The 27,477-nt window shown below is 41.6% G+C and overlaps 56 non-coding genes across 56 annotated transcripts; all 56 read right to left on the bottom strand.

The window, feature by feature from the left end:
* Positions 1-280: 280 nt before the first annotated feature.
* trnat-cgu (transfer RNA threonine (anticodon CGU)) lies at positions 281-353 on the bottom strand. Its single transcript has one exon. It is a non-coding gene; the product is annotated as a tRNA-Thr (tRNA).
* A 293-nt stretch (positions 354-646) lies between these two features.
* Positions 647-719, bottom strand: trnat-agu (transfer RNA threonine (anticodon AGU)). Its single transcript has one exon. It is a non-coding gene; the product is annotated as a tRNA-Thr (tRNA).
* A 111-nt stretch (positions 720-830) lies between these two features.
* trnat-agu (transfer RNA threonine (anticodon AGU)) lies at positions 831-903 on the bottom strand. The gene has a single exon. It is a non-coding gene; the product is annotated as a tRNA-Thr (tRNA).
* Positions 904-1,195: 292 nt separating this feature from the next.
* On the bottom strand, positions 1,196-1,268 carry trnat-agu (transfer RNA threonine (anticodon AGU)). Its single transcript has one exon. It is a non-coding gene; the product is annotated as a tRNA-Thr (tRNA).
* Positions 1,269-1,561: 293 nt separating this feature from the next.
* trnat-agu (transfer RNA threonine (anticodon AGU)) lies at positions 1,562-1,634 on the bottom strand. The gene has a single exon. It is a non-coding gene; the product is annotated as a tRNA-Thr (tRNA).
* A 111-nt stretch (positions 1,635-1,745) lies between these two features.
* Positions 1,746-1,818, bottom strand: trnat-ugu (transfer RNA threonine (anticodon UGU)). The gene has a single exon. It is a non-coding gene; the product is annotated as a tRNA-Thr (tRNA).
* A 187-nt stretch (positions 1,819-2,005) lies between these two features.
* Positions 2,006-2,078, bottom strand: trnat-ugu (transfer RNA threonine (anticodon UGU)). Its single transcript has one exon. It is a non-coding gene; the product is annotated as a tRNA-Thr (tRNA).
* Positions 2,079-2,194: 116 nt separating this feature from the next.
* trnat-cgu (transfer RNA threonine (anticodon CGU)) lies at positions 2,195-2,267 on the bottom strand. The gene has a single exon. It is a non-coding gene; the product is annotated as a tRNA-Thr (tRNA).
* Positions 2,268-2,378: 111 nt separating this feature from the next.
* On the bottom strand, positions 2,379-2,451 carry trnat-cgu (transfer RNA threonine (anticodon CGU)). The gene has a single exon. It is a non-coding gene; the product is annotated as a tRNA-Thr (tRNA).
* A 446-nt stretch (positions 2,452-2,897) lies between these two features.
* Positions 2,898-2,970, bottom strand: trnat-cgu (transfer RNA threonine (anticodon CGU)). The gene has a single exon. It is a non-coding gene; the product is annotated as a tRNA-Thr (tRNA).
* Positions 2,971-3,341: 371 nt separating this feature from the next.
* On the bottom strand, positions 3,342-3,414 carry trnat-ugu (transfer RNA threonine (anticodon UGU)). Its single transcript has one exon. It is a non-coding gene; the product is annotated as a tRNA-Thr (tRNA).
* A 3,210-nt stretch (positions 3,415-6,624) lies between these two features.
* trnas-acu (transfer RNA serine (anticodon ACU)) lies at positions 6,625-6,697 on the bottom strand. Its single transcript has one exon. It is a non-coding gene; the product is annotated as a tRNA-Ser (tRNA).
* A 291-nt stretch (positions 6,698-6,988) lies between these two features.
* trnat-agu (transfer RNA threonine (anticodon AGU)) lies at positions 6,989-7,061 on the bottom strand. Its single transcript has one exon. It is a non-coding gene; the product is annotated as a tRNA-Thr (tRNA).
* A 292-nt stretch (positions 7,062-7,353) lies between these two features.
* Positions 7,354-7,426, bottom strand: trnat-ugu (transfer RNA threonine (anticodon UGU)). The gene has a single exon. It is a non-coding gene; the product is annotated as a tRNA-Thr (tRNA).
* Positions 7,427-7,613: 187 nt separating this feature from the next.
* Positions 7,614-7,686, bottom strand: trnat-ugu (transfer RNA threonine (anticodon UGU)). The gene has a single exon. It is a non-coding gene; the product is annotated as a tRNA-Thr (tRNA).
* A 116-nt stretch (positions 7,687-7,802) lies between these two features.
* Positions 7,803-7,875, bottom strand: trnat-cgu (transfer RNA threonine (anticodon CGU)). Its single transcript has one exon. It is a non-coding gene; the product is annotated as a tRNA-Thr (tRNA).
* A 111-nt stretch (positions 7,876-7,986) lies between these two features.
* On the bottom strand, positions 7,987-8,059 carry trnat-cgu (transfer RNA threonine (anticodon CGU)). The gene has a single exon. It is a non-coding gene; the product is annotated as a tRNA-Thr (tRNA).
* Positions 8,060-8,251: 192 nt separating this feature from the next.
* On the bottom strand, positions 8,252-8,324 carry trnat-cgu (transfer RNA threonine (anticodon CGU)). Its single transcript has one exon. It is a non-coding gene; the product is annotated as a tRNA-Thr (tRNA).
* Positions 8,325-8,435: 111 nt separating this feature from the next.
* trnat-cgu (transfer RNA threonine (anticodon CGU)) lies at positions 8,436-8,508 on the bottom strand. The gene has a single exon. It is a non-coding gene; the product is annotated as a tRNA-Thr (tRNA).
* A 111-nt stretch (positions 8,509-8,619) lies between these two features.
* trnat-agu (transfer RNA threonine (anticodon AGU)) lies at positions 8,620-8,692 on the bottom strand. Its single transcript has one exon. It is a non-coding gene; the product is annotated as a tRNA-Thr (tRNA).
* Positions 8,693-8,803: 111 nt separating this feature from the next.
* Positions 8,804-8,876, bottom strand: trnat-ugu (transfer RNA threonine (anticodon UGU)). The gene has a single exon. It is a non-coding gene; the product is annotated as a tRNA-Thr (tRNA).
* A 111-nt stretch (positions 8,877-8,987) lies between these two features.
* On the bottom strand, positions 8,988-9,060 carry trnat-ugu (transfer RNA threonine (anticodon UGU)). The gene has a single exon. It is a non-coding gene; the product is annotated as a tRNA-Thr (tRNA).
* A 187-nt stretch (positions 9,061-9,247) lies between these two features.
* trnat-ugu (transfer RNA threonine (anticodon UGU)) lies at positions 9,248-9,320 on the bottom strand. The gene has a single exon. It is a non-coding gene; the product is annotated as a tRNA-Thr (tRNA).
* A 187-nt stretch (positions 9,321-9,507) lies between these two features.
* Positions 9,508-9,580, bottom strand: trnat-cgu (transfer RNA threonine (anticodon CGU)). The gene has a single exon. It is a non-coding gene; the product is annotated as a tRNA-Thr (tRNA).
* Positions 9,581-9,691: 111 nt separating this feature from the next.
* On the bottom strand, positions 9,692-9,764 carry trnat-cgu (transfer RNA threonine (anticodon CGU)). Its single transcript has one exon. It is a non-coding gene; the product is annotated as a tRNA-Thr (tRNA).
* A 111-nt stretch (positions 9,765-9,875) lies between these two features.
* Positions 9,876-9,948, bottom strand: trnat-agu (transfer RNA threonine (anticodon AGU)). Its single transcript has one exon. It is a non-coding gene; the product is annotated as a tRNA-Thr (tRNA).
* A 111-nt stretch (positions 9,949-10,059) lies between these two features.
* On the bottom strand, positions 10,060-10,132 carry trnat-agu (transfer RNA threonine (anticodon AGU)). The gene has a single exon. It is a non-coding gene; the product is annotated as a tRNA-Thr (tRNA).
* Positions 10,133-10,424: 292 nt separating this feature from the next.
* trnat-ugu (transfer RNA threonine (anticodon UGU)) lies at positions 10,425-10,497 on the bottom strand. The gene has a single exon. It is a non-coding gene; the product is annotated as a tRNA-Thr (tRNA).
* Positions 10,498-10,608: 111 nt separating this feature from the next.
* On the bottom strand, positions 10,609-10,681 carry trnat-ugu (transfer RNA threonine (anticodon UGU)). The gene has a single exon. It is a non-coding gene; the product is annotated as a tRNA-Thr (tRNA).
* Positions 10,682-10,868: 187 nt separating this feature from the next.
* trnat-ugu (transfer RNA threonine (anticodon UGU)) lies at positions 10,869-10,941 on the bottom strand. The gene has a single exon. It is a non-coding gene; the product is annotated as a tRNA-Thr (tRNA).
* A 111-nt stretch (positions 10,942-11,052) lies between these two features.
* Positions 11,053-11,125, bottom strand: trnat-agu (transfer RNA threonine (anticodon AGU)). The gene has a single exon. It is a non-coding gene; the product is annotated as a tRNA-Thr (tRNA).
* Positions 11,126-11,417: 292 nt separating this feature from the next.
* On the bottom strand, positions 11,418-11,490 carry trnat-ugu (transfer RNA threonine (anticodon UGU)). Its single transcript has one exon. It is a non-coding gene; the product is annotated as a tRNA-Thr (tRNA).
* A 187-nt stretch (positions 11,491-11,677) lies between these two features.
* trnat-ugu (transfer RNA threonine (anticodon UGU)) lies at positions 11,678-11,750 on the bottom strand. The gene has a single exon. It is a non-coding gene; the product is annotated as a tRNA-Thr (tRNA).
* Positions 11,751-11,866: 116 nt separating this feature from the next.
* Positions 11,867-11,939, bottom strand: trnat-cgu (transfer RNA threonine (anticodon CGU)). The gene has a single exon. It is a non-coding gene; the product is annotated as a tRNA-Thr (tRNA).
* Positions 11,940-12,232: 293 nt separating this feature from the next.
* On the bottom strand, positions 12,233-12,305 carry trnat-agu (transfer RNA threonine (anticodon AGU)). Its single transcript has one exon. It is a non-coding gene; the product is annotated as a tRNA-Thr (tRNA).
* A 292-nt stretch (positions 12,306-12,597) lies between these two features.
* trnat-ugu (transfer RNA threonine (anticodon UGU)) lies at positions 12,598-12,670 on the bottom strand. Its single transcript has one exon. It is a non-coding gene; the product is annotated as a tRNA-Thr (tRNA).
* A 111-nt stretch (positions 12,671-12,781) lies between these two features.
* trnat-ugu (transfer RNA threonine (anticodon UGU)) lies at positions 12,782-12,854 on the bottom strand. Its single transcript has one exon. It is a non-coding gene; the product is annotated as a tRNA-Thr (tRNA).
* A 116-nt stretch (positions 12,855-12,970) lies between these two features.
* trnat-cgu (transfer RNA threonine (anticodon CGU)) lies at positions 12,971-13,043 on the bottom strand. The gene has a single exon. It is a non-coding gene; the product is annotated as a tRNA-Thr (tRNA).
* Positions 13,044-13,154: 111 nt separating this feature from the next.
* Positions 13,155-13,227, bottom strand: trnat-cgu (transfer RNA threonine (anticodon CGU)). The gene has a single exon. It is a non-coding gene; the product is annotated as a tRNA-Thr (tRNA).
* Positions 13,228-13,419: 192 nt separating this feature from the next.
* trnat-cgu (transfer RNA threonine (anticodon CGU)) lies at positions 13,420-13,492 on the bottom strand. Its single transcript has one exon. It is a non-coding gene; the product is annotated as a tRNA-Thr (tRNA).
* A 116-nt stretch (positions 13,493-13,608) lies between these two features.
* Positions 13,609-13,681, bottom strand: trnat-cgu (transfer RNA threonine (anticodon CGU)). Its single transcript has one exon. It is a non-coding gene; the product is annotated as a tRNA-Thr (tRNA).
* A 293-nt stretch (positions 13,682-13,974) lies between these two features.
* On the bottom strand, positions 13,975-14,047 carry trnat-agu (transfer RNA threonine (anticodon AGU)). The gene has a single exon. It is a non-coding gene; the product is annotated as a tRNA-Thr (tRNA).
* A 292-nt stretch (positions 14,048-14,339) lies between these two features.
* trnat-ugu (transfer RNA threonine (anticodon UGU)) lies at positions 14,340-14,412 on the bottom strand. Its single transcript has one exon. It is a non-coding gene; the product is annotated as a tRNA-Thr (tRNA).
* Positions 14,413-14,523: 111 nt separating this feature from the next.
* Positions 14,524-14,596, bottom strand: trnat-ugu (transfer RNA threonine (anticodon UGU)). The gene has a single exon. It is a non-coding gene; the product is annotated as a tRNA-Thr (tRNA).
* A 116-nt stretch (positions 14,597-14,712) lies between these two features.
* On the bottom strand, positions 14,713-14,785 carry trnat-cgu (transfer RNA threonine (anticodon CGU)). The gene has a single exon. It is a non-coding gene; the product is annotated as a tRNA-Thr (tRNA).
* A 111-nt stretch (positions 14,786-14,896) lies between these two features.
* trnat-cgu (transfer RNA threonine (anticodon CGU)) lies at positions 14,897-14,969 on the bottom strand. Its single transcript has one exon. It is a non-coding gene; the product is annotated as a tRNA-Thr (tRNA).
* A 192-nt stretch (positions 14,970-15,161) lies between these two features.
* trnat-cgu (transfer RNA threonine (anticodon CGU)) lies at positions 15,162-15,234 on the bottom strand. Its single transcript has one exon. It is a non-coding gene; the product is annotated as a tRNA-Thr (tRNA).
* Positions 15,235-15,345: 111 nt separating this feature from the next.
* trnat-agu (transfer RNA threonine (anticodon AGU)) lies at positions 15,346-15,418 on the bottom strand. The gene has a single exon. It is a non-coding gene; the product is annotated as a tRNA-Thr (tRNA).
* A 289-nt stretch (positions 15,419-15,707) lies between these two features.
* On the bottom strand, positions 15,708-15,780 carry trnat-ugu (transfer RNA threonine (anticodon UGU)). The gene has a single exon. It is a non-coding gene; the product is annotated as a tRNA-Thr (tRNA).
* Positions 15,781-16,043: 263 nt separating this feature from the next.
* Positions 16,044-16,116, bottom strand: trnat-ugu (transfer RNA threonine (anticodon UGU)). Its single transcript has one exon. It is a non-coding gene; the product is annotated as a tRNA-Thr (tRNA).
* Positions 16,117-16,409: 293 nt separating this feature from the next.
* On the bottom strand, positions 16,410-16,482 carry trnat-ugu (transfer RNA threonine (anticodon UGU)). Its single transcript has one exon. It is a non-coding gene; the product is annotated as a tRNA-Thr (tRNA).
* Positions 16,483-16,593: 111 nt separating this feature from the next.
* trnat-agu (transfer RNA threonine (anticodon AGU)) lies at positions 16,594-16,666 on the bottom strand. The gene has a single exon. It is a non-coding gene; the product is annotated as a tRNA-Thr (tRNA).
* A 111-nt stretch (positions 16,667-16,777) lies between these two features.
* trnat-cgu (transfer RNA threonine (anticodon CGU)) lies at positions 16,778-16,850 on the bottom strand. The gene has a single exon. It is a non-coding gene; the product is annotated as a tRNA-Thr (tRNA).
* Positions 16,851-17,113: 263 nt separating this feature from the next.
* On the bottom strand, positions 17,114-17,186 carry trnat-agu (transfer RNA threonine (anticodon AGU)). The gene has a single exon. It is a non-coding gene; the product is annotated as a tRNA-Thr (tRNA).
* A 169-nt stretch (positions 17,187-17,355) lies between these two features.
* trnat-cgu (transfer RNA threonine (anticodon CGU)) lies at positions 17,356-17,428 on the bottom strand. The gene has a single exon. It is a non-coding gene; the product is annotated as a tRNA-Thr (tRNA).
* Positions 17,429-17,727: 299 nt separating this feature from the next.
* On the bottom strand, positions 17,728-17,800 carry trnat-cgu (transfer RNA threonine (anticodon CGU)). The gene has a single exon. It is a non-coding gene; the product is annotated as a tRNA-Thr (tRNA).
* Positions 17,801-27,477: the final 9,677 nt, after the last annotated feature.

The following is a 27,477-nucleotide window of genomic DNA, read 5'->3' as shown; positions in this document are numbered from 1 at the left end:
AAGGGAAGCAAGAACAATAGCTAGGCTCCAATGAGAATTGAACTCATGGTTTACTAGACCAGAGCTCTAACCACTGAGCTATGGAGCCCTGTGAGATCTTGTTATCATTTAAGTAAGCAGTATCTGCGACTGAGTTGGCATCAATTATGTGACATTCAAAAGAATCATTTTAGGTCAAATTTAAGGGAGGCAAGAACAATAGCTAGGCTCCAATGAGAATTGAACTCATGACCCCTGGTTTAGAAGACCAGTGCTTTCAGACTTGGAACTACAACCGTTTAGGCACCAATGAGAATTGAACTCATGACCCCTGGTTTACGAGACCAGTGCTCTGACCACTGAGCTATGGAGCCATATGAGACACTGTTATCATTTAAGTAAGCAGTATCTGCGACTGAGTTGGCATCAATTATGTGACATTCAAAAGAATCATTTTAGGTCAAATTTAAGGGAGGCAAGAACAATAGCTAGGCTCCAATGAGAATTGAACTCATGGTTTACTAGACCAGAGCTCTAACCACTGAGCTATGGAGCCCTGTGAGATCTTGTTATCATTTAAGTAAGCAGTATCTGTGACTGAGTTGGCATCAAGTATATTGAAAAGCATCATTCTTGGTCAAATTTAAGGGAGGCAAGAACAATAGCTAGGCTCCAATGAGAATTGAACTCATGACCCCTGGTTTACTAGACCAGTGCTCTAACCACTGAGCTATGGAGCCCTGTGAGATCTTGTTATCGCTTAAGTAAGCAGTATCTGTGACTAAGTTTGCATCAAGTATCTTGAAAAGCATCATTCTTGGTCAAATTTAAGGGAGGCAAGAACAATAGCTAGGCTCCAATGAGAATTGAACTCATGACCCCTGGTTTACTAGACCAGTGCTCTAACCACTGAGCTATGGAGCCCTGTGAGATGTTTTATCATTTAAGTAAGCACTATCTGCGACTTAGTTGGCATCAATTATGTGACATTCAAAATAATTATTTTAGGTCAAATTTAAGGGAAGCAAGAACAATAGCTAGGCTCCAATGAGAATTGAACTCATGGTTTACTAGACTAGAGCTCTAACCACTGAGCTATGGAGCCGTATGAAATCTTGTTATCATTTAAGTAAGCAGTATCTGTGACTGAGTTGGCATCAAGTATATTGAAAAGCATCATTCTTGGTCAAATTTAAGGGAGGCAAGAACAATAGCTAGGCTCCAATGAGAATTGAACTCATGACCCCTGGTTTACTAGACCAGTGCTCTAACCACTGAGCTATGGAGCCATATGAGTCACTGTTATCATTTAAGTAAGCAGTATCTGCGACTGAGTTGGCATCAATTATGTGACATTCAAAAGAATCATTTTAGGTCAAATTTAAGGGAGGCAAGAACAATAGCTAGGCTCCAATGAGAATTGAACTCATGGTTTACTAGACCAGAGGTCTAACCACTCAGCTATGGAGCCCTGTGAGATCTTGTTATCATTTAAGTAAGCAGTATCTGTGACTGAGTTGGCATCAAGTATATTGAAAAGCATCATTCTTGGTCAAATTTAAGGGAGGCAAGAACAATAGCTAGGCTCCAATGAGAATTGAACTCATGACCGCTGGTTTACTAGACCAGTGCTCTAACCACTGAGCTATGGAGCCCTGTGAGATCTTGTTATCATTTAAGTAAGCAGTATCTGTGACTGAGTTGGCATGAAGCATATTGAAAAGCATCATTCTTGGTCAAATTTAAGGGAGGCAAGAACAATAGCTAGGCTCCAATGAGAATTGAACTCATGACCCCTGGTTTACAAGACCAGTGCTCTGGCCACTGAGCTATGGAGCCATATGAGACACTGTTATCATTTAAGTAAGCAGTATCTGTGACTGAGTTGGCATCAAGTATATTGAAAAGCATAATTCTAGGTCAAATTTAAGGGAGGCAAGAACAATAGCTAGGCTCCAATGAGAATTGAACTCATGACCCCTGGTTTAGAAGACCAGTGCTTTCAGACTTGGAACTACAACCGTTTAGGCACCAATGAGAATTGAACTCATGACCCCTGGTTTACAAGACCAGTGCTCTAACCACTGAGCTATGGAGCCCTGTGAGATCTTGTTATCATTTAAGTAAGCAGTATCTGTGACTGAGTTTGCATCAATTATGTGATAATCAAAAGAATCATTTTTGGTCAAATTGAAGGGAAGCAAGAACAATAGCTAGGCTCCAAAGAGAATTGAACTCATGACCCCTGGTTTACGAGACCAGTGCTGTAACCACTGAGCTATGGAGCCGTATGAAATACTGCTATCATTTAAGTAAGCAGTATCTGTGACTGAGTTGGCATCAAGTATATTGAAAAGAATCATTCTTGGTCAAATTTAAGGGAGGCAAGAACAATAGCTAGGCTCCAATGAGAATTGAACTCATGACCCCTGGTTTACGAGACCAGTGCTCTGACCACTGAGCTATGGAGCCATATGAAACACTGTTATCATTTAAGTAAGCAGTATCTGCGACTGAGTTGGCATCAATTATGAGATATTCAAAAACAACATTGTTGTTCAAATTGAAGGGAAGCAAGAAGAGTAGCCAGCCTGCCAGGAGAATTCAACTCATGAGCCCTGGTTTACAAGACCAACGCTTTCAGAGTCGGAACTACAAATGTTAAGGGCCCAATGAGAATTGAACTCATGACCCCTGGTTCACTCTAACCACTGAGCTATGGAGCCATATGAAACACTGTTATCATTTAAGTAAGCAGTATCTGCGACTGAGTTGGCATCAATTATGAGATATTCAAAAGCAACATTGTTGTTCAAATTGAAGGGAAGCAAGAAGAGTAGCCAGCCTGCCAGGAGAATTCAACTCATGAGCCCTGGTTTACAAGACCAATGCTTTTAGAGTTGGAACTACAAATTTTAAGGCCCCAATGAAAATTGAACTCATGACCCCTGGTTTACGAGACCAGTGCTCTAACCACTGAGCTATGGAGCTGTATGAAATACTGATATCATTTAAGTAAGCACTATCTGTGACTGAGTTGGCATCAAGTATATTGAAAAGTATCATTCTTGGTCAAATTTAAGGGAGGCAAGAACAATAGCTAGGCTCCAATGAGAATTGAACTCATGACCACTGGATTAAGAGAACAGTGCTCTGACCACTGAGCTATGGAGCCATATGAAATACTGTTATCATTTAAATAAGCAGTATCTGTGGCTGAGTTGGCATCAAGTATATTGAAAAGCATCATTCTTGGACAAATTTAAGGGAGGCAAGAACAATAGCTAGGCTCCAATGAGAATTGAACTCATGACCCCTGGTTTAGAAGACCAGTGCTTTCAGACTTGGAACTACAACTGGTTAGGCCCCAATGAGAATTGAACTCATGACCCCTGGTTTACAAGACCAGTGCTCTAACCACTTAGCTATGGAGCCCTGTGAGATCTTGTTATCATTTAAGTAAGCAGTATCTGTGACTGAGTTGGCATCAATTATGTGATAATCAAAAGAATAATTTTTGGTCAAATTGAAGGGAAGCAAGAACAATAGCTAGGCTCCAATGAGAATTGAACTCATGACCCCTGGTTTACTAGACCAGTGCTCTAACCACTGCGCCAAAGCTGGCGCACGTTAGTCTGTTAAGGGGGGGGAAGAAGGAAGAGAAGAGGGGAGAAGGGGGAGGAAGAAAAAAGAAGAAAAAAGAGGAAAAAAGAGGAAAAAAAGAGAAAAAAAGGAGGGGAAAGGGAAATATTCAGGAAACTAAATTTATCCCATTTTTAGTGATCGTTGTTATGCTATTGACAGTTTTTTATCAACTATGGGCATTGTATTTAAATAAAATATGTTGGTTATGTTAAGGGAAGTTGATACATATTCTGCTTTTCTTTCTTGTGATGTGATGAAACATGCAAAACACAAACAGATGTTTCAATATATATATATGTTTAATTTAGTAAAACACACAAGAAAAATTTACACATCAACCCAAAACCAGTAAAAAAACCAAATATTTTATATACAATACATATTATATATATTTTTTTAATATCCTCAAGCCACTTCTCTTTAGGAACAGTCTCAGTCGAAGGGCAGTACATTTTCCCCTGATACTGACTGTGCCCAGTCTCCTTTGTCCTAAACTGCCCACATTTTTTACAGCTGTTGTGCTCCTCCTTGCGGTTCACCCTTCTAACCGGAGCTGGAGCAGGTGCAGGTGCATGTACAGGTGCAGGAGAGGCACAGAGGAAGACTCCTAGAGAGGGCCCACTAAGGGCGGATGGTGTCACTAGGAGCATCCTTGGTTGGGGAAAGGCAGGGCTGCGTGGAGCAGGGCAGGGTGGAGCAGGGCGGGGTGGAGCAGGGCGGGGTGGAGCAGGGCTGCGTGGAGCAGGGCGGGGTGGAGCAGGGCGGGGTGGAGCAGGGCTGCGTGGAGCAGGGCTGCGTGGAGCAGGGCTGCGTGGAGCAGGGCTAGGAAGCTTGGGTGGTGGTGGAGGAGAAGGACTTGGGCTGCGGCTCACTAAATTAGGCTTTAGTAGAGCTGACTTGGACCCTCCAAAGCGAGACTTTGTGAACTACAAAAAGAAAAAAATGTATTAGATCATGATTGATGCTCCATACAATTTCACAAGTGTTGTGTCTAACTGTGGGCAGAGATAAAGAAACCAGATGCATGTATTATAGGTGTGTAACTATATTATTATGAATGGGTGTTTGACATTTGTTAGACTTCAAGACCATAATGATAAGAGCACAATGAAATAAAAAAAGACTATTATTCACCATCGATAAACTGGGAGGAGGTCTCAAGAATGACCGTGGCGTCGCCAAAGCCTCAGTCTGTGAGGGCCCGGTTCCTTCTCTTGATGTCCCAGCTGCTACTGCTGTTGAGGTGGTAGCATGGGACACTGATGTTGTTGTTGCAGGGCCCGACTGGATTGACAACAGCAATAATGTAGCATTAGGACAGCAATGTTATAGTGTTATAACATAACATAATGCTGAGAGTAACTAATATTCGACACATGACCGTCATGCTGATGTTCAGCTCACAATGTAATCTCATGTGTTTATGTTATATGAATAAAAAGATTACTTTAGAGGCGTGAAAGCCACAAGAGCAGGCAGTGGATCCTCCGAACAGGACAGTTTGTCCACGGGTCTGCAAAGGGCACTTCTCAATCTGAGGAGATATTTTGGCGTTATTTACTCACAGTTTATAAGTATTTACGAATGTATAATTTTTTACCTTCTGATAGAGGTCATGCCACTTCCGCTGCCGTGGAGCTGGTCTGTTGCCTGCTCCAGAGGGCCAGACGCCTGTATTGGCAAAGGCCTTCCTTCAACCTGGCCATCCATTCACCATCCCCCATGGGCTTGTGGGACTTTGGTCTAGCACTCATCTGTTGTGGAAGTAATAAAGTTAAATTAAATCCCCAAATTTCTCATTTTTATTAAGCAAAAAGAAGTGAATTATAATATATTATAATTTCTAAGGCTGCATGCTTTGTAAAACGTGTAGAACTCTGTTTAAAAACGTGTAAAACTCTGTTTAAAAACAATAAACTCTGTTTAAAAACAATAAACTCTGTTTAAAAACAATAAATTCTGTTTGTAAAACACCCCAATAACTGTAGAAAAACGAAAACACAATGCCTATTCTTACCATGGAAATGTTAAACATAATATTTTATTTTATTTTTTAATTTTATTCGACTTTAAATCATTAAACTCTTGTAAGATAACTGCTCCTTGCGCGTAATTGTTATTAACGGGAGACAAGAAACAAAGCCCTACTTCGACGGGCAAAAACACAGACAAAAAATAGATTATTTGTTATAAAAGTTAGAAATATTTTTCTGGTTAAATTACTGACATGTATTTAAAGCGGATTTCATTCATACATTAAAGCTAACGTGGGTAGTGACAAATATTTTGAAAAGTAGTGTGTTATAACTAGCGTTGCATGCACGACATTTTATGCAAGAAAATAAACATAAAATGTTATTTACATGGCTAGATAGTAATCCTTAATATTAAAAACTTACCTTCTCAATGTAACAGTCTGCAATCGCTCCTTGTGACGCAAATGAAGTAGCGAGGGAGGGGGTCGGTAGATGAGCAAGTTCATGCGCGCGCAGGGGGGGAGGGTTTAGCGCCTGTGATTGGTCAGGCTCACTCGAGCCCCCTCTGCTTCATGATTGGTTTTCGCTTAAAGGAACTCTGTTACACGATTGGTCGAGCTGAGAGCACCTCTGCTTCATGATTGGTTTTTCACTTAAAGGAACTCTGTTACACGATTGGTCGAGAGAAGACAGTAAGACGTGCGATGGGTAGAGCTATGGAGCCATATGAAACACTGTTATCATTTAAGTAAGCAGTATCTGCGACTGAGTTGGCATCAATTATGAGATATTCAAAAGCAACATTGTTGTTCAAATTGAAGTGAAGCAAGAAGAGTAGCCAGCCTGCCAGGAGAATTCAACTCATGAGCCCTGGTTTACGAGACCAGTGCTCTAACCACTGAGCTATGGAGCCATATGAAATACTGTTATCATTTAAGTAAGCAGTATCTGTGACTGAGTTGGCATCAAGTATATTGAAAAGGATCATTCTTGGTCAAATTTAAGGGAGGCAAGAACAATAGCTAGGCTCCAATGAGAATTGAACTCATGACCCCTGGTTTAGTAGACCAGTGCTCCAACCACTGAGCTATGGAGCCCTGTGAGATGTTTTATCATTTAAGTAAGCAGTATCTGCGACTGAGTTGGCATCAATTATGTGACATTCAAAAGAATTATTTTAGGTCAAATTTAAGGGAAGCAAGAACAATAGCTAGGCTCCAATGAGAATGAACTCATGGTTTACTAGACTAGAGCTCTAACCACTGAGCTATGGAGCCGTATGAAATCTTGTTATCATTCAAGTAAGCAGTATCTGTGACTGAGTTGGCATCAAGTACATTGAAAAGCATCATTCTTGGTCAAATTTAAGGGAGGCAAGAACAATAGCTAGGCTCCAATGAGAATTGAACTCATGACCCCTGGTTTACTAGACCAGTGCTCCAACCACTGAGCTATGGAGCCCTGTGAGATGTTTTATCATTTAAGTAAGCAGTATCTGCGACTGAGTTGGCATCAATTATGTGACATTCAAAAGAATTATTTTAGGTCAAATTTAAGGGAAGCAAGAACAATAGCTAGGCTCCAATGAGAATTGAACTCATGGTTTACTAGACTAGAGCTCTAACCACTGAGCTATGGAGCCGTATGAAATCTTGTTATCATTTAAGTAAGCAGTATCTGTGACTGAGTTGGCATCAAGTATATTGAAAAGCATCATTCTTGGTCAAATTTAAGGGAGGCAAGAACAATAGCTAGGCTCCAATGAGAATTGAACTCATGACCCCTGGTTTACAAGACCAGTGCTCTGACCACTGAGCTATGGAGCCATATGAAACACTGTTATCATTTAAGTAAGCAGTATCTGTGACTGAGTTGGCATCAAGTATATTGAAAAGCATAATTCAAGGTCAAATTTAAGGGAGGCAAGAACAATAGCTAGGCTCCAATGAGAATTGAACTCATGACCCCTGGTTTAGAAGACCAGTGCTTTCAGACTTGGAACTACAACCGTTTAGGCACCAATGAGAATTGAACTCATGACCCCTGGTTTACAAGACCAGTGCTCTAACCACTGAGCTATGGAGCCCTGTGAGATCTTGTTATCATTTAAGTAAGCAGTATCTGTGACTGAGTTGGCATCAATTATGTGATAATGAAAAGAATCATTTTTGGTCAAATTGAAGGGAAGCAAGAACAATAGCTAGGCTCCAATGAGAATTGAACTCATGACCCCTGGTTTACGAGACCAGTGCTCTAACCACTGAGCTATGGAGCCGTATGAAATACTGCTATCATTTAAGTAAGCAGTATCTGTGACTGAGTTGGCATCAAGTATATTGAAAAGCATCATTCTTGGTCAAATTTAAGGGAGGCAAGAACAATAGCTAGGCTCCAATGAGAATTGAACTCATGACCCCTGGTTTACGAGACCAGTGCTCTGACCACTGAACTTTGGAGCCATATGAAACACTGTTATCATTTAAGTAAGCAGTATCTGCGACTGAGTTGGCATCAATTATGAGATATTCAAAAGCAACATTGTTGTTCAAATTGAAGGGAAGCAAGAAGAGTAGCCAGCCTGCCAGGAGAATTCAACTCATGAGCCCCGGTTTCCAAGACCAATGCTTTCAGAGTTGGAACTACAAATTTTAAGGCCCCAATGAGAATTGAACTCATGACCCCTGGTTTACGAGACCAGTGCTCTAACCACTGAGCTATGGAGCCGTATGAAATACTGCTATCATTTAAGTAAGCAGTATCTGTGACTGAGTTGGCATCAAGTATATTGAAAAGCATCATTCTTGGTCAAATTTAAGGGAGGCAAGAACAATAGCTAGGCTCCAATGAGAATTGAACTCATGACCCCTGGTTTACGAGACCAGTGCTCTGACCACTGAGCTATGGAGCCATATGAAACACTGTTATCATTTAAGTAGACAGTATCTGTGACTGAGTTGGCATGAAGCATATTGAAAAGCATCATTCTTGGTCAAATTTAAGGGAGGCAAGAACAATAGCTAGGCTCCAATGAGAATTGAACTCATGACCCCTGGTTTACTAGACCAGAGGTCTAACCACTGAGCTATGGAGCCCTGTGAGATCTTGTTATCATTTAAGTAAGCAGTATCTGTGACTGAGTTGGCATCAAGTATATTGAAAAGCATCATTCTTGGTCAAATTTAAGGGAGGCAAGAACAATAGCTAGGCCCAAATGAGAATTGAACTCATGACCCCTGGTTTACAAGACCAGTGCTCTAACCACTGAGCTATGGAGCCCTGTGGGATCTTGTTATCACTTAAGTAAGCAGTATCTGTGACTGAGTTGGCATCAAGTATATTGAAAAGCATCATTCTTGGTCAAATTTAAGGGAGGCAAGAACAATAGCTAGGCTCCAATGAGAATTGAACTCATGACCCCTGGTTTACAAGACCAGTGCTCTGACCACTGAGCCATGGAGCCATATGAAACACTGTTATCATTTAAGTAAGCAGTATCTGTGACTGAGTTGGCATCAAGTATATTGAAAAGCATAATTCTAGGTCAAATTTAAGGGAGGCAAGAACAATAGCTAGGCTCCAATGAGAATTGAACTCATGACCCCTGGTTTAGAAGACCAGTGCTTTCAGACTTGGAACTACAACTGTTTAGGCCCCAATGAGAATTGAACTCATGACCCCTGGTTTACAAGACCAGTTCTCTAACCACTGAACTATGGAGCCCTGTGAGATCTTGTTATCATTTAAGTAAGCAGTATCTGTGACTGAGTTGGCATCAAGTATATTGAAAAGCATCATTCTAGGTCAAATTTAAGGGAGGCAAGAACAATAGCTAGGCTCCAATGAGAATTGAACTCATGACCCCTGGTTTAGAAGACCAGTGCTTTCAGACTTGGAACTACAACTGTTTAGGCCCCAATGAGAATTGAACTCATGACCCCTGGTTTACGAGACCAGTGCTCTAACCACTGAGCTATGGAGCCGTATGAAATACTGCTATCATTTAAGTAAGCAGTATCTGTGACTGAGTTGGCATCAAGTATATTGAAAAGCATCATTCTTGGTCAAATTTAAGGGAGGCAAGAACAATAGCTAGGCTCCAATGAGAATTGAACTCATGACCCCTGGTTTACGAGACCAGTGCTCTGACCACTGAGCTATGGAGCCATATGAAACACTGTTATCATTTAAGTAGACAGTATCTGTGACTGAGTTGGCATGAAGCATATTGAAAAGCATCATTCTTGGTCAAATTTAAGGGAGGCAAGAACAATAGCTAGGCTCCAATGAGAATTGAACTCATGACCCCTGGTTTACTAGACCAGAGCTCTAACCACTGAGCTATGGAGCCCTGTGAGATCTTGTTATCATTTAAGTAAGCAGTATCTGTGACTGAGTTGGCATCAAGTATATTGAAAAGCATCATTCTTGGTCAAATTTAAGGGAGGCAAGAACAATAGCTAGGCTCCAATGAGAATTGAACTCATGACCCCTGGTTTACTAGACCAGTGCTCCAACCACTGAGCTATGGAGCCCTGTGAGATGTTTTATCATTTAAGTAAGCAGTATCTGCGACTGAGTTGGCATCAATTATGTGACATTCAAAAGAATTATTTTAGGTCAAATTTAAGGGAAGCAAGAACAATAGCTAGGCTCCAATGAGAATTGAACTCATGGTTTACTAGACTAGAGCTCTAACCACTGAGCTATGGAGCCGTATGAAATCTTGTTATCATTTAAGTAAGCAGTATCTGTGACTGAGTTGGCATCAAGTATATTGAAAAGCATCATTCTTGGTCAAATTTAAGGGAGGCAAGAACAATAGCTAGGCCCAAATGATAATTGAACTCATGACCCCTGGTTTACAAGACCAGTGCTCTAACCACTGAGCTATGGAGCCCTGTGGGATCTTGTTATCACTTAAGTAAGCAGTATCTGTGACTGAGTTGGCATCAAGTATATTGAAAAGCATCATTCTTGGTCAAATTTAAGGGAGGCAAGAACAATAGCTAGGCTCCAATGAGAATTGAACTCATGACCCCTGGTTTACAAGACCAGTGCTCTGACCACTGAGCCATGGAGCCATATGAAACACTGTTATCATTTAAGTAAGCAGTATCTGTGACTGAGTTGGCATCAAGTATATTGAAAAGCATAATTCTAGGTCAAATTTAAGGGAGGCAAGAACAATAGCTAGGCTCCAATGAGAATTGAACTCATGACCCCTGGTTTAGAAGACCAGTGCTTTCAGACTTGGAACTACAACTGTTTAGGCCCCAATGAGAATTGAACTCATGACCCCTGGTTTACAAGACCAGTTCTCTAACCACTGAACTATGGAGCCCTGTGAGATCTTGTTATCATTTAAGTAAGCAGTATCTGTGACTGAGTTGGCATCAAGTACATTGAAAAGCATCATTCTTGGTCAAATTTAAGGGAGGCAAGAACAATAGCTAGGCTCCAATGAGAATTGAACTCATGACCCCTGGTTTACTAGACCAGTGCTCCAACCACTGAGCTATGGAGCCCTGTGAGATGTTTTATCATTTAAGTAAGCAGTATCTGCGACTGAGTTGGCATCAATTATGTGACATTCAAAAGAATTATTTTAGGTCAAATTTAAGGGAAGCAAGAACAATAGCTAGGCTCCAATGAGAATTGAACTCATGGTTTACTAGACTAGAGCTCTAACCACTGAGCTATGGAGCCGTATGAAATCTTGTTATCATTTAAGTAAGCAGTATCTGTGACTGAGTTGGCATCAAGTATATTGAAAAGCATCATTCTTGGTCAAATTTAAGGGAGGCAAGAACAATAGCTAGGCTCCAATGAGAATTGAACTCATGACCCCTGGTTTACAAGACCAGTGCTCTGACCACTGAGCTATGGAGCCATATGAAACACTGTTATCATTTAAGTAAGCAGTATCTGTGACTGAGTTGGCATCAAGTATATTGAAAAGCATAATTCTAGGTCAAATTTAAGGGAGGCAAGAACAATAGCTAGGCTCCAATGAGAATTGAACTCATGACCCCTGGTTTAGAAGACCAGTGCTTTCAGACTTGGAACTACAACCGTTTAGGCACCAATGAGAATTGAACTCATGACCCCTGGTTTACAAGACCAGTGCTCTAACCACTGAGCTATGGAGCCCTGTGAGATCTTGTTATCATTTAAGTAAGCAGTATCTGTGACTGAGTTGGCATCAATTATGTGATAATGAAAAGAATCATTTTTGGTCAAATTGAAGGGAAGCAAGAACAATAGCTAGGCTCCAATGAGAATTGAACTCATGACCCCTGGTTTACGAGACCAGTGCTCTAACCACTGAGCTATGGAGCCCTGTGAGATCTTGTTATCATTTAAGTAAGCAGTATCTGAGACTGAGTTGGCATCAATTATGTGACATTCAAAAGAATCATTTTAGGTCAAATTTAAGGGAGGCAAGAACAATAGCTAGGCTCCAATGAGAATTGAACTCATGGTTTACTAGACCAGAGCTCTAACCACTGAGCTATGGAGCCCTGTGAGATCTTGTTATCATTTAAGTAAGCAGTATCTGTGACTGAGTTGGCATCAAGTATATTGAAAAGCATCATTCTTGGTCAAATTTAAGGGAGGCAAGAACAATAGGTAGGCTCCAATGAGAATTGAACTCATGACCCCTGGTTTACTAGACCAGTGATCTAACCACTGAGCTATGGAGCCCAGTGAGATGTTTTATCATTTAAGTAAGCAGTATCTGCGACTGAGTTGGCATCAATTCTGTGACATTCAAAAGAATCATTTTAGGTCAAATTTAAGGGAGGCAAGAACAATAGCTAGGCTCCAATGAGAATTGAACTCATGGTTTACTAGACCAGAGCTCTAACCACTGAGCTATGGAGCTGTATGAAATCTTGTTATCATTTAAGTAAGCAGTATCTGTGACTGAGTTGGCATCAAGTATATTGAAAAGCATCATTCTTGGTCACATTTAAGGGAGGCAAGAACAATAGCTAGGCTCCAATGAGAATTGAACTCATGACCCCTGGTTTACAAGACCAGTGCTCTGACCACTGAGCTATGGAGCCATATGAAACACTGTTATCATTTAAGTAAGCAGTAACTGTGACTGAGTTGGCATCAAGTATATTGAAAAGCATCATTCTTGGTGAAATTTAAGGGAGGCAAGAACAATAGCTAGGCTCCAATGAGAATTGAACTCATGACCCCTGGTTTACAAGACCAGTGCTCTAACCACTGAGCTATGGAGCCCTGTGAGATCTTGTTATCATTTAAGTAAGCAGTATCTGTGACTGAGTTGGCATCAATTATGTGATAATCAAAAGAATCATTTTTGGTCAAATTGAAGGGAAGCAAGAACAATAGCTAGGCTCCAATGAGAATTGAACTCATGACCCCTGGTTTACGAGACCAGTGCTCTAACCACTGAGCTATGGAGCCGTATGAAATACTGCTATCATTTAAGTAAGCAGTATCTGTGACTGAGTTGGCATCAAGTATATTGAAAAGCATCATTCTTGGTCAAATTTAAGGGAGGCAAGAACAATAGCTAGGCTCCAATGAGAATTGAACTCATGACCCCTGGTTTACGAGACCAGTGCTCTGACCACTGAGCTATGGAGCCATATGAAACACTGTTATCATTTAAGTAAGCAGTATCTGCGACTGAGTTGGCATCAATTATGAGATATTCAAAAGCAACATTGTTGTTCAAATTGAAGGGAAGCAAGAAGAGTAGCCAGCCTGCCAGGAGAATTCAACTCATGAGCACTGGTTTACAAGACCAATGCTTTCAGAGTTGGAACTACAAATTTTAAGGCCCCAATGAGAATTGAACTCATGACCCCTGGTTTACGAGACCAGTGCTCTAACCACTGAGCTATGGAGCCGTATGAAATACTGTTATCATTTAAGTAAGCACTATCTGTGACTGAGTTGGCATCAATTATGTGATAATGAAAAGAATCATTTTTGGTCAAATTGAAGGGAAGCAAGAACAATAGCTAGGCTCCAATGAGAATTGAACTCATGACCCCTGGTTTACGAGACCAGTGCTCTAACCACTGAGCTATGGAGCCCTGTGAGATCTTGTTATCATTTAAGTAAGCAGTATCTGAGACTGAGTTGGCATCAATTATGTGACATTCAAAAGAATCATTTTAGGTCAAATTTAAGGGAGGCAAGAACAATAGCTAGGCTCCAATGAGAATTGAACTCATGGTTTACTAGACCAGAGCTCTAACCACTGAGCTATGGAGCCCTGTGAGATCTTGTTATCATTTAAGTAAGCAGTATCTGTGACTGAGTTGGCATCAAGTATATTGAAAAGCATCATTCTTGGTCAAATTTAAGGGAGGCAAGAACAATAGGTAGGCTCCAATGAGAATTGAACTCATGACCCCTGGTTTACTAGACCAGTGATCTAACCACTGAGCTATGGAGCCCAGTGAGATGTTTTATCATTTAAGTAAGCAGTATCTGCGACTGAGTTGGCATCAATTCTGTGACATTCAAAAGAATCATTTTAGGTCAAATTTAAGGGAGGCAAGAACAATAGCTAGGCTCCAATGAGAATTGAACTCATGGTTTACTAGACCAGAGCTCTAACCACTGAGCTATGGAGCTGTATGAAATCTTGTTATCATTTAAGTAAGCAGTATCTGTGACTGAGTTGGCATCAAGTATATTGAAAAGCATCATTCTTGGTCACATTTAAGGGAGGCAAGAACAATAGCTAGGCTCCAATGAGAATTGAACTCATGACCCCTGGTTTACAAGACCAGTGCTCTGACCACTGAGCTATGGAGCCATATGAAACACTGTTATCATTTAAGTAAGCAGTAACTGTGACTGAGTTGGCATCAAGTATATTGAAAAGCATCATTCTTGGTGAAATTTAAGGGAGGCAAGAACAATAGCTAGGCTCCAATGAGAATTGAACTCATGACCCCTGGTTTACAAGACCAGTGCTCTAACCACTGAGCTATGGAGCCCTGTGAGATCTTGTTATCATTTAAGTAAGCAGTATCTGTGACTGAGTTGGCATCAATTATGTGATAATCAAAAGAATCATTTTTGGTCAAATTGAAGGGAAGCAAGAACAATAGCTAGGCTCCAATGAGAATTGAACTCATGACCCCTGGTTTACGAGACCAGTGCTCTAACCACTGAGCTATGGAGCCGTATGAAATACTGCTATCATTTAAGTAAGCAGTATCTGTGACTGAGTTGGCATCAAGTATATTGAAAAGCATCATTCTTGGTCAAATTTAAGGGAGGCAAGAACAATAGCTAGGCTCCAATGAGAATTGAACTCATGACCCCTGGTTTACGAGACCAGTGCTCTGACCACTGAGCTATGGAGCCATATGAAACACTGTTATCATTTAAGTAAGCAGTATCTGCGACTGAGTTGGCATCAATTATGAGATATTCAAAAGCAACATTGTTGTTCAAATTGAAGGGAAGCAAGAAGAGTAGCCAGCCTGCCAGGAGAATTCAACTCATGAGCACTGGTTTACAAGACCAATGCTTTCAGAGTTGGAACTACAAATTTTAAGGCCCCAATGAGAATTGAACTCATGACCCCTGGTTTACGAGACCAGTGCTCTAACCACTGAGCTATGGAGCCGTATGAAATACTGTTATCATTTAAGTAAGCACTATCTGTGACTGAGTTGGCATCAAGTATATTGAAAAGCATCATTCTTGGTCAAATTTAAGGGAGGCAAGAACAATAGGTAGGCTCCAATGAGAATTGAACTCATGACCCCTGGTTTACTAGACCAGTGATCTAACCACTGAGCTATGGAGCCCAGTGAGATGTTTTATCATTTAAGTAAGCAGTATCTGCGACTGAGTTGGCATCACTGTGACATTCAAAAGAATCATTTTAGGTCAAATTTAAGGGAGGCAAGAACAATAGCTAGGCTCCAATGAGAATTGAACTCATGGTTTACTAGACCAGAGCTCTAACCACTGAGCTATGGAGCCGTATGAAATCTTGTTATCATTTAAGTAAGCAGTATCTGTGACTGAGTTGGCATCAAGTATATTGAAAAGCATCATTCTTGGTCACATTTAAGGGAGGCAAGAACAATAGCTAGGCTCCAATGAGAATTGAACTCATGACCCCTGGTTTACAAGACTAGTGCTCTAACCACTGAGCTATGGAGCCCTGTGAGATCTTGTTATCATTTAAGTAAGCAGTATCTGCGACTGAGTTGGCATCAATTATGAGATATTCAAAAGCAACATTGTTGTTCAAATTGAAGCAAGAAGAATAGCCAGCCTGCCAGGAGAATTCAACTCATGAGCCCTGGTTTACAAGACCAATGCTTTCAGAGTTGGAACTACAAATGTTAAGGCCCCAATGAGAATTGAACTCATGACCCCCGGTTTAGAAGACCAGTGCTTTTAGACTTGTAACTACAACTGTTTAGGCCCCAATGAGAATTGAACTCATGACCCCTGGTTTACAAGACCAGTGCTCTAACCACTGAGCTATGGAGCCCTGTGAGATCTTGTTATCATTTAAGTAAGCAGTATCTGCGACTGAGTTGGTATCAATTATGTGACATTCAAAAGAATCATTTTAGGTCAAATTTAAGGGAGGCAAGAACAATAGCTAGGCTCCAATGAGAATTGAACTCATGGTTTACTAGACCAGAGCTCTAACCACTGAGCTATGGAGCCCTGTGAGATCTTGTTATCATTTAAGTAAGCAGTATCTGTGACTGAGTTGGCATCAAGTATATTGAAAAGCATCATTCTTGGTCAAATTTAAGGGAGGCAAGAACAATAGCTAGGCTCCAATGAGAATTGAACTCATGACCCCTGGTTTACAAGACCAGTGCTATAACCACTGAGCTATGGAGCCCTGTGAGATCTTGTTATCACTTAAGTAAGCAGTATCTGTGACTGAGTTGGCATCAAGTATATTGAAAAGCATCATTCTTGGTCAAATTTAAGGGAGGCAAGAACAATAGCTAGGCTCCAATGAGAATTGAACTCATGACCCCTGGTTTACTAGACCAGTGCTCTAACCACTGAGCTATGGAGCCCTGTGAGATCTTGTTATCACTTAAGTAAGCAGTATCTGTGACTGAGTTGGCATCAAGTATATTGAAAAGCATCATTCTTGGTCAAATTTAAGGGAGGCAAGAACAATAGCTAGGCCCCAATGAGAATTGAACTCATGACCCCTGGTTTACGAGACCAGTGCTCTAACCACTGAGCTATGGAGCCGTATGAAATACTGTTATCATTTAAGTTAGCAGTGTCTGTGACTGAGTTGGCATCAAGTATATTGAAAAGCATCATTCTTGTTCAAATTGAAGGGAAGCAAGAACAATAGCCAGCCTGCCAGGAGAATTCAACTCATGACCCCTGGTTTACAAGACCAATGCTTTCAGACTTGGAACTACAAATGTTAAGGCCCCAATGAGAATTGAACTCATGACCCCTGGTTTACGAGACCAGTGCTTTCAGACTTGGAACTACAACCGTTTAGGCCCCAATGAGAATTGAACTCATGACCCCTGGTCTACTAGACCAGTGCTCTAACCACTGAGCTATGAAGCCCTGTGTTATCTTTTTATAATTCAAGTAAGCAGTATCTGCGACTGAGTTGGCATCAATTAAGCGATATTCAAAAGAAACATTGTTGGTCAAATTGAAGGGAATCAAGAATTCAACTCATGAGCCCTGGTTTACAAGACTAATGCTTTCAGACTTGGAACTACAAATGTTAAGGCCCCAATGAGAATTGAACTCATGACCCCTGGTTTACGAGACCAGTGCTCTAACCACTGAGCTATGGAGCCGCATGAAATACTGTTATCATTTAAGTAAGCAGTATCTGAGACTGAGTTGGCATCGATTAAGTATAATCAAAAGCATCATTCTTGGTCAAATTTAAGGGAAGCAAAAACAATAGCTAGGCTGCTATAAGAATTGAACTCATGGCCCCTGGTTTACGAGACCAGTTCTCTAAACACAGAGCTATGCAGCCCTGTGAGGTGACCTTAACATTTAAGTAAGCAGTATCTGTGACTGAGTTTGTGACTGCGATATTCAAAAACATCATTCTTGGTCAAATTTAAGGGAAGCAAGAACAATAGCTAGGCTCCAATGAGAATTTAACTCATGACCCCTGGTTTACGAGACCAGTGCTCTAACCACTGAGCTATGGAGCCCTGTGAGATCTTGTTATCATTCAAGTAAGCAGTATCTTTGACTGAGTTGGCATCAATTGTGTGATATTCAAAAGCATCATTCTTGGTCAAATTTAAGGGAAGCAAGAACAATAACTAGGCTCCGATGAAAATGTAACTGATGACCCATTGCTTATAATACCACTCCCTCCAGACTTGGAACTACAAATGTTTAAGCTCCAATTAGAATTGAACTTATGACTACTGGTTGTTTACAAGACCAGTCCTCTAACCACTGAGCTATGGAGCCCTGTGAGATCTTGTTAACATTTAAGTAAGCAGTAACTGTGACTGAGTTGGCATCAATTCAGTGATTTTTTAAAGCATCATTCTTTGTCAAATTTAAGGGCTCTCAGATCAGCGAGGGCCAATCTGAAATGGATCATCAGGATAGAAAAACAGGCCTACAGTCGGAAGATCCAAGGTTTCTTCCTTGACCCCAGCAACACCAAACAACTGTGGCAGGGCATCAAGACCATCACTGACTATAAAGCCACACCTGCACCCTGCCAAGATTACATCAGCCTTCTCAATGAGCTCAACCGTGTTTTGGTAGATTTGAAGCAATGCCCATTCAGGTTGGTTTTTTTTCACACCTTGGATGGGCCAGTGTTTTGCACAACAAAGCTGGGGGAAAGGGAAGGCATTCACTCAGGACAGACACTTGTCTCCACTGTCTCACTAACGCCTGCTGTTAGGTACGGGAACCTCCATTTTCCTGACAGGGATTAATAAAGTCTATCAAATCTAATCTACTATAACCAGAAGTAACAGTTCCTTTTCTCTTATCAGAATAATGTATGCATATCCGGTTTTTCGGCAGGAGTCGACCCACAGACTCCCTGCCTAAGCCCAAGTGGCTCTTGGCCATCACGCCAGGGATGTTCTGGGGCGCCTTCCGGAAGTCAAGGGCAAGATCACCAGCGTCCTGGGTTCCTTCCTGAAGATGGACTCCACCAAAAAGGTATCACAGCACCTATTATATTGCCATATAATACTATGTTTCATTTACACACAGAATACTGAGTGCATGCACACCGAATAGTTTTTGACTCTTTCGTATTATCTCCAAAGGTGACCAAGAAACTGGCCGTTGCCGCTACAGGCACAGCTGCGTGGTGCACCAACGTGGGCAACGAGCACGGCCAGGTCCTTGGGTCCTGGATGCCATGTGGCCCCACCCAAGCTGATGTAAGTGGAGAGAGACTGCCGTAGCCTGCACGGCCATTTTCGGGTGAAGGTCATGTTCTCCGAGTGGCCGCTGCTCATGGTTCGCCTGGACATACGGCACTTAATGCGCCACTTCTCCGCCGGCGTCACCACGGAGGCCCATCCCCTCTACGGCATTTTCATGGCCTGCCAGAGGAGGACCAGGGGGACTGAGGAGACCGTCAGACAGATTGGTTCGCTGATCAGTCTGTTTGACAGCGCGAGCGGGAAGGACACTTTGGGCGTTCCGTTGTTGGACCACGAGCGGATCTAGCAAATCTGGAAGGAGCAGCGGAGACACGTGCCGTTTATCCAGGACCCCAAGGGTGTGTCTTTGTACGTGAAGACGGACACCCTGAGGAAAGGCGTGGACCTGCCATGCTACAGGTGTGCCCGTGGCTCCATGTCCCTGGAGTCCTTCCACCTCCACCTAAACAGATTCATCCCAGGTAAGGTACGAGTCTTAACAATGACACCTCAGTCCTTCTCAGTGACGAGACACCGCTGTAATAACCATTGGCATTATTATTCAGGATCATTGCACAGCTTAAACCCATTGACTCATGTTTATTTAATCTCCAGGAACCAGTGCCAGCAATGAATTTCCAGTGCATTTCCAGGCGTATCTTTAGGAGGGGCTGATGCGCTGGAAGGATGACCGCATGGAGGCGGCGGTCGACGGTACCGCAGACCTGGAAAGTACACAGGCAAGACAATAATATTATAGCTTCATCAAATTTGGAATACATGGAATATTATTATTGCTTTTCAACCACAATTTGTGTCGGATAAAATATTGAAAACGCTTGCTTTATTTTTGTCTTCTGTTGTAGGGGAACTCCTGGGGAGTGAGTACTTGTACAGTCAGACTGGCCAAGCTCGACGATCAACAAGGACCTCGAAGTGGCAGCCAGGCTAGTGGAGGCGGTCCCTGATGTGGAACGACCCGATGAGGGGTTCCAGGAAGAGGAAGCGAATGACGGCACGCTTCACGGTCTCCTCGAGGACGACCACTGCCGTCAGCGGGCCCCCATCGAAGACCCCTCCAGCCTCTCCACCACGCCCCCCTCGGGACGAGCATCCATCCACATCTGCTGCTGCTGTGGCTTCTGTTGCGCCCGCGACCTCTCGGGTAGGATGCTTTCGTGGCCGTATTCAGACGAATGTCAACATTTATTCATTTGTAGGGATACGTTGTGGGACCAGAGAGTCCCGTCTGGGACAAGGTCAAGGATCTGGCCGCCTACCTGGTGAGTCTCGGTGCAGCCTTCTACCTCACCCAGCCGCAGGAGACGGAGATCATCCGGCTGTTGGAAGCTTTACCCGAAGGGGACAGGGCCCGGATCGACTACTGTACTAGCCTCGCCATTAACCGCGTCTGGCGAGCGGCCGTGTCAAAGCTCCGAAGCGGGCGGGAGTCACGGAAAGTGCCGTGAGCATCAAGCGCTGCTTCATCGGCCATCCTGGGGGACCTGCTCAGTGGCCCAGCACCAGCCGCTTGGTGGAAGCGATGTGCATCAAGCTGTGCAACATGCACAAAATGACACCAAGAAGGCTGGAGTGTCCATCCTCAGATGGTCCACGATCCTCCGGAGCTACGGTCAACTACGGGAGATGGTTCTCGACAGCCATCGGGTGATGGATGGCACTTCAATCCAGCTGTTTAAGGTGAATCAGCGGACACTCACCCAGTGGTTAGTCAGTCAAATCGTTGACAAAATAGTGATCTAGTAATATGACAAAGTAACACATCTAACAATAATTACCTCTCAGGTTCCAACGGCGTCAGAAGAACCAGGAGTTGAGTGTCCCGTCTCACGGACTCCAACAGACGCCCTGCCTTCCTGTGGCGCCTGTTTCCCTTCCCCTACCAGAGTGCAAGCTGGATCAAGTCCCGTCGTCTTCCGGCCAAAGGCACGAGTTTGTTCTTCCTCCGAATCTGGGAAGAGCCCTTCCTGTTCTGCGGACCGGCCCGCGGCCAGCTGCTGCGAGGAGGGGGGGCCCGTCGCGCCCATTCCCCAGGCAGCAGTCGTTTCTTAGCAGCCCACGCAACTGTGTGTTCATTTATTTCTATTGCATTTTGCACTTCTCATTGTTGTTCTGTCCTTCAATATTCACATTAATTTATATTTATTGCATTTTCACTTTGTGTGACAGTTTGAATAAATTATTTTTGCACTTTTTCATGATGGTTGTTTGTCAGTGGGTTTTTTTATTTGGCTTTTATTACTTTTATATAGACACAATTACATATTTAGACACATTTAATAGGAATTTGTAAATGTGTGTTTATAAAACACAATAAATAATGAAAATAATGGCTTTTAAATAGAAAAATACCATCAGGCAATATGCGGTTTGACACTTGAGGGCAGCGGTTGACGTCCTGTCCGGCGCATCTCCAGCTGATCGTTGGATCGAATCCAGCAGCCTCCAGCCATCCAGGGTCTCATCTCTCGTCACTCGGACATTGGGGAGAGAGAATTTTTTATCTCACCGTATAGGTGTTCGCTGGGGCTATGATGTGCGCGGGGGTGGGCGAGAAGATTGGGCCCCTTCTTTTGCGCAGTGCTCTAACCACTGAGCTATGGAGCCCTTATGGGATCTGCTTACAATTCATGTAAGCATTGTATATGATTTTGTTGGCGTTCAATTGGCGTTCAAAAAGACCATTTTTTTCAAAAGTTAAGGGAATTTACTTGGAACTTGAAAATAAATGGCGGCAAAGAGATCTGCACTAATGACCACTTGTTTAAAAGATCAGTGCACTAACCTCTGGGCTATGAATACCTTATAAGATGTGTACAATTTATGTAAGTAGTATATTTGATTTAATTGGCATTCATAATGTGTGACCATCAGAAAGTCCATCTATATCAAAAATCAAGGGAATTTATTTGGAACTACAAATATTTAGAGCCCAATGAAAATTAAACTCATGACCTCTGGTTTACGAGACCAGTGGTCTAACTACTGAGCTATAGAGCCCTTATTAGATCCGCTTACAATTTATGTAAGCAGTATCTGAGACTGAGTTGGCATCAATTAACTGATATTCAAAAGCATCATTCTTGGTCAAATTTAAGGGACGCAAGAACAGTAGTTAGCTCTGGTTACCAATAATGTATGCAGTGTGAATTAATTAGTTGGCATTGATAGTGTGACAATCAGATGCCCCATTGATGGTAAAATCTAAGGGAATTGCCTTTAAACTACAAATTTGAAGGCCCACATGAGAATTAAAATCATGGCCCCTGGTTAACTAGACCAGTGCTCTAACCATTGAGCTATGGAGCCCTGTGAGATCTGAGTACCATGAATTAAAGAAGTGTCAATGAATGAATAGGAATTGTAACCATCAAAATAACTAATCTTTGTACAAGTAAGTTTGGGGAAGAACCTTTGAACTACAAATTGTAAGGCCCCAATGAACTATGTTGGTCTGAGAAAAGTTCAGGCAAGCAGTTTGGAAATACAAAAGTCAAGTTCCAACGAGAATTGAACTACAACTACTTACAAAACTGTGGTTTACAGGGCCAGTGCTTTAACCACTGAGCTTTGTAGCTGTAAAAAACGGTATTATTAATGGTCATCTATGAAACTATGGTCTACGTATCAGTTGGCTGTGTTCAATATCTAACCATCAGAACCACTATTGGGCAGCTACTTTTTGTAACAGTTCAGGGAAGCAGCTGGTGTTACAAATGTTAAGGCCCCAACAAGAATTGAACTTGTGAAGCCCTATTTGGTAGTATTTAGTAAATTCAGTAAATAGAATTTACCAGTCTAGTGCTGTAACCAGTGAGCAATAGTGTACTAGTACTTTGTCTCATTAAACAATAAGTTTTCCAGTATCTAACAATCAGAATCACTACCTTGCAACCACTTTAGGTAAAAAGATAGAAAGAAGTTTGGAAATACAAATATTAAGGCCCGATGAGAATTGAAGGTCAAAAGTCAGTTACCAGAAAAACACAGTCTTAGTTTACTTTGTCCAAATTTTTTGAAATATTGTTTTTTTTTTCTTCTCAGAAGCTAGTCAGTTTCTCCCTCCTTCAATCGTCAGAGATACAGAAGAGACCTCAGAATAGAAGTGATGAAATAGAAGGGGGCCAGAAAAAAAGTTGATATTTAAATCCCGATGTTCTGAATTTGGTGAACGGCATGTCCAATGGACCACGGAAGACCCTCTTGACACACTGGCTGGAGGGACTATAGATTTCAAGCTGGAGTTATAACCTTACGTTACATGTTTGTTCTTGGGGATTAAACTTTCAGTGTTATGTTTTGTCCACAGAAGCCTCCATTGATTAAATCCGCTCAACACTTAATAGCCTCATTTATCTTTCCTTAAACTCTCACAAACTTCTCACCACAACGCAATAAGAGGGAACAATCTGTCGCCCACCTCTCATTAGTGCTCTTGAGCAACCCTACCACACTCAATTATTCATCTGCATTAATATCCCTTTACTTATTGATGATAGGTAAGAGCATGCACGAGTGTGTCCATCTGTGTGTGTGTGTGTTAGTCTATATGTGTGTGTGTGTGTGTGTGTGTGGAGGCCAAAGATCAGCGCTTCCCTCCTGATTAATGGATGAGATTGGGAGCCCTTCATGTATTATTACTGCAGGGGCCTGGACCTGGCCGAGACAGACAGACAGTTGCCGACTGTCACTGAGAGTGCGAGGAAACTTGGAGAATGATAATGGTCCAGAACGCAGACACGTCCTCTTAGCGTGGATGGCATTTTGGAAGTTAAAGGGCTGACACAGCAATGAGGTGTGAGTGAAAAACACATCTCTAAATTTGACAGGCTGGTCATCATCCCCCGTGTGGCAGCGTGACTAATGGGACCAATTAAGTAAATGTCAGACAATGAAAACATCAGCGCAAAAGTTGAAATGTATTAATAATTTAACAGAAAAAAATCTCATTTGATGTAAAGCAGATTTATAAAAGGAAAATCAACTCAAACCTTGTGTTGTCTCTGGGTCAATGTGACAAATTAAATTTGTTTTGGGGGATTAGGGTCACCTTGACCCAGAGACAACACAAGGGTTAAAACACCTTTGATATAAATTTAAAATATTATTTTCCATATAACTAGTGTGACGATTTACTATCTGGACAATAATTGACACAGATTATTCAAGACAATGCTACAATATGTAAAATGCATGAAGGGAAGTAAAAGATGTTTCTTGGACATAATATTTTAGCTAGATCCTTCAACAGTTAACACATTTAAAGATGATGTGAGGGTTTAAAACAGCCGCTGCTCAAAGCATTGGTTATTGAGCAGGGGTGCTAACTAGTGGTCTCTTAAAAGTTAGTATTTTAATTGTTTGTTAAAACGTTTTTACAATTGTCGAATCAAGGTTGGTCCTCATATACAGTAGATTGTGGGTTTGTTGATCGAATTAATAGTAGCAGAAACAATAGGGACATCTAGTGGATAAACCGTGTTATTGCAATAGAGAAAATAAGGGCGACCACCTTGATTACTCAATTGTTCGAGAATTCATGTGTCACCGTATTTATTGTGAAGTTTATGTCTGGTATATTATTATAATTAATCAATTAATTATCAGAGGATATTTATGGGCCTCATCTGTAATTTGTAATCGAAATTTAAACTCTCACAAACGTTCTCCTTAAATGACAGTTTAATTATTAACTCTAACAGGAAAAATGGATTCAAGTGGACACATATTTTCATTTTAAATAATTGACAGGTAACATAAATATAGAGTAAAAAAAATGGCTAAATGTTAGAAAATACAGGCCGTAGCTTGCACATTTCAAAATGACGTTAGGCCCCAGTGGAGCAGTGCAATATTAACAGGTGAAAGTAGCTTTACTGTAACATGAACTTCATTGAATGATGTTAATGATGAATGATAATTCAACTTTAAAACGGCAATTACTGAAAAAACAATGATCCCAAAAACATTTACATTCAAATTTGATTATTCTTGACATTTTTTTTTTAACTTTAGTATATGATGGAAAAAAAAACTCAAAATCCATACGAATAATTAAGAGAGACAGATTAATGTCGAAGTTTTTAATTAACATTTTTGATGTTTTTTTAACGGAGTGATGTGCTGTCGCTTCGCCGCCAGGTGGCAGCCTTTAATCACGCATGTCCTTTCCCAACGAGCGCGACAGACATGAGACAGAATGGAGGCTTCAAGTTGCATCATGAGACTGTAGAGACATGTGCGGGAGACAAGAGAGGACATGATGGCAGAGCAGGGACAGAAGGATGGACACGAGGTGTCGACATGAAGGTGTAAAGACACATTCTGGTCTTATTGACGTGGAGGCCAAGTATGGACGTGAAGCAGAGGACAGTTTAGGGACATGAGGAGGACACAAATATTGAGCGTAGATATGATATGATAATGAAGCAGTTTGGAATAAATTATGAGTCAAACTTTTAATTCACCTACTATATCATTATCCTAAGAGTTTTTATTCAAGACCGGACACACGCGCTGAAAAACCAGTCCAAGTATTTAATGGTCGTATGGGCCATAAACCCACAATTTTTTTTTAAATGGTCACACTTGTTCAATGCATTATTGCGTAAGAGAAACTACTACTTCACACAGAAAGCGGCTCGAGCTCGAACATGTGTGTGCACGCGTGTGTGGGCTGCTATAGATCCTCCTAAAAGAAACTACGCTTGAAACCCATTTAACAGAGCGGGAAACCTCACACAGGTTCGGATACAGAACTCGAGCAAAGGGACACAAATGGAGGTGAAGAATTGAGCAAGTGTGTGGTTTTCCCCCCCTTTTAAAGGTGTTGTTCACTTCATGGAGCGTCTGGCTTTATTATAGAAAGTGTATCAGAACATGCGCCTTGCAGCCAGGTGCCGCTGAATGTGCGTGTGTGTGTGAGACAGAATGTGTGTGTGTGTGCAGCCCACTATCGTGGCTACTCAATAAAAACGAGGCTGCGATCCCTCAGTGCATTTATCATCCTATTACGGCGACAAATCCGACTCCCAATACATGAGAGGTGAAATGAATTACGGACGTTAAACCGTCAATAAAGTCATTTCTGTAAATGGAGTCTCCGTGGGCTCCGGCCATTATTCAACCAGCTTTATCAGCACCTTGGAAATTAGGCTCCATGTAGCGGCCCCTGTGATGAAGGGCCCTGCCAGGAGCCGCTGACAGCGACTCTGACCGGCCTTTTATTCGGCTTCGGTGCCGGTGATGAACGCGGGCCTGAATGAAGGACTAATTAAAAGCTATAAATTATCTTCTGCAGGCGGCGCCAGATAAGAGCGCAGCACAAAGACGCGGCGGCTCCTCAGCATATTGATAGTGTCCTAATTGGAATTTAATTAAGTAGCTTTTGGTTTCCACACTCCTGCGGCCTGTGGGATGAAGATTTCACTGCGTCCAACATCAACACGTCCACACTTTTTCATGCCATCATGATTATTAATAATGTTATTCTTTTAAATCGCCAATTAAAAAACCTCCAAGGCAACTTTATTGCGCCCTAATTGCTGTTAAGATGCTTTCAAAGATGAGGAGGTGCTTCAGGTGCAGGAGACGCGGGGCCAGTCAACGGGTGAGAGTACGAGAAATAAGAGAGTGGTGTTTAAAAGTAATTTAAACGAGGAGGATTTCGCGTCATGCAAAAACGATTCAAGAGTAGTTGGACTAGCTGCGTTAGAAAGTGTATTTCATATATTAAATAGATAAATAAAGCTAAGGAGTGGTTGTAATATGGGCGGTAAAAACAAACAAACAAAAGATAAGTTGCAGAAGTCGTTTTAAATAGTTTTTTTTTTTTAATTCAGTTAGAATTTGTGGATGTATTTGTTAGGTGAAATACGCACTTGTGAAAAATGTGTAAAATTGGAAAGTGAGGCAACATCAACAGCGAATAAAGGGAAAAACTTACTGAAAAATTAAGATAAAGTGTTGTTAAAGTACGGTGCAAAAACATTGGGTAAACACGCAAAAATACTTTAAGAAATCGAATGCAAAACAAAGATAGAATCTCAGAAGCTAAAATAATAACATTATCAAATAACTAAAACGTAAAACACAAACAAAATATAAAGTGTGCTAATAAGAAGATTGGGAATAAAATGTGCATTATAATGAGAAAAGGCAGAATTTAAGTGAAGCTATAATGAATGTTATATAATTACGGATAAGGGCAAAAAGACAGGTGGGCCATTAAAGGCAACGCAAGTAACAGTATGGGCAGAATGTTAATGACACATAGTGTGACGTCATGATACACCTGTCTTGTTTGACGTTAACTTTGAATAAATCTAAAGGATGTCTCGTCTACAGATCACGAGTAACTTCGGTTTTAACGCAATGTGCTGATGCGTAAACTCGCACAAATTGAAAACACACTTTAAACACCATTTGCTAATTGGTTAGTTTTCTTTAAATAATAAAAACAT

This window comes from Callionymus lyra, chromosome 5, assembly GCF_982586985.1.
Source record: "Callionymus lyra chromosome 5, fCalLyr1.hap1.1, whole genome shotgun sequence".
Classification (NCBI taxonomy): domain Eukaryota; kingdom Metazoa; phylum Chordata; class Actinopteri; order Syngnathiformes; family Callionymidae; genus Callionymus; species Callionymus lyra.
Note: the sequence above shows the minus strand (reverse complement) of the source record. Positions and strands in the feature narration are given on the sequence as shown.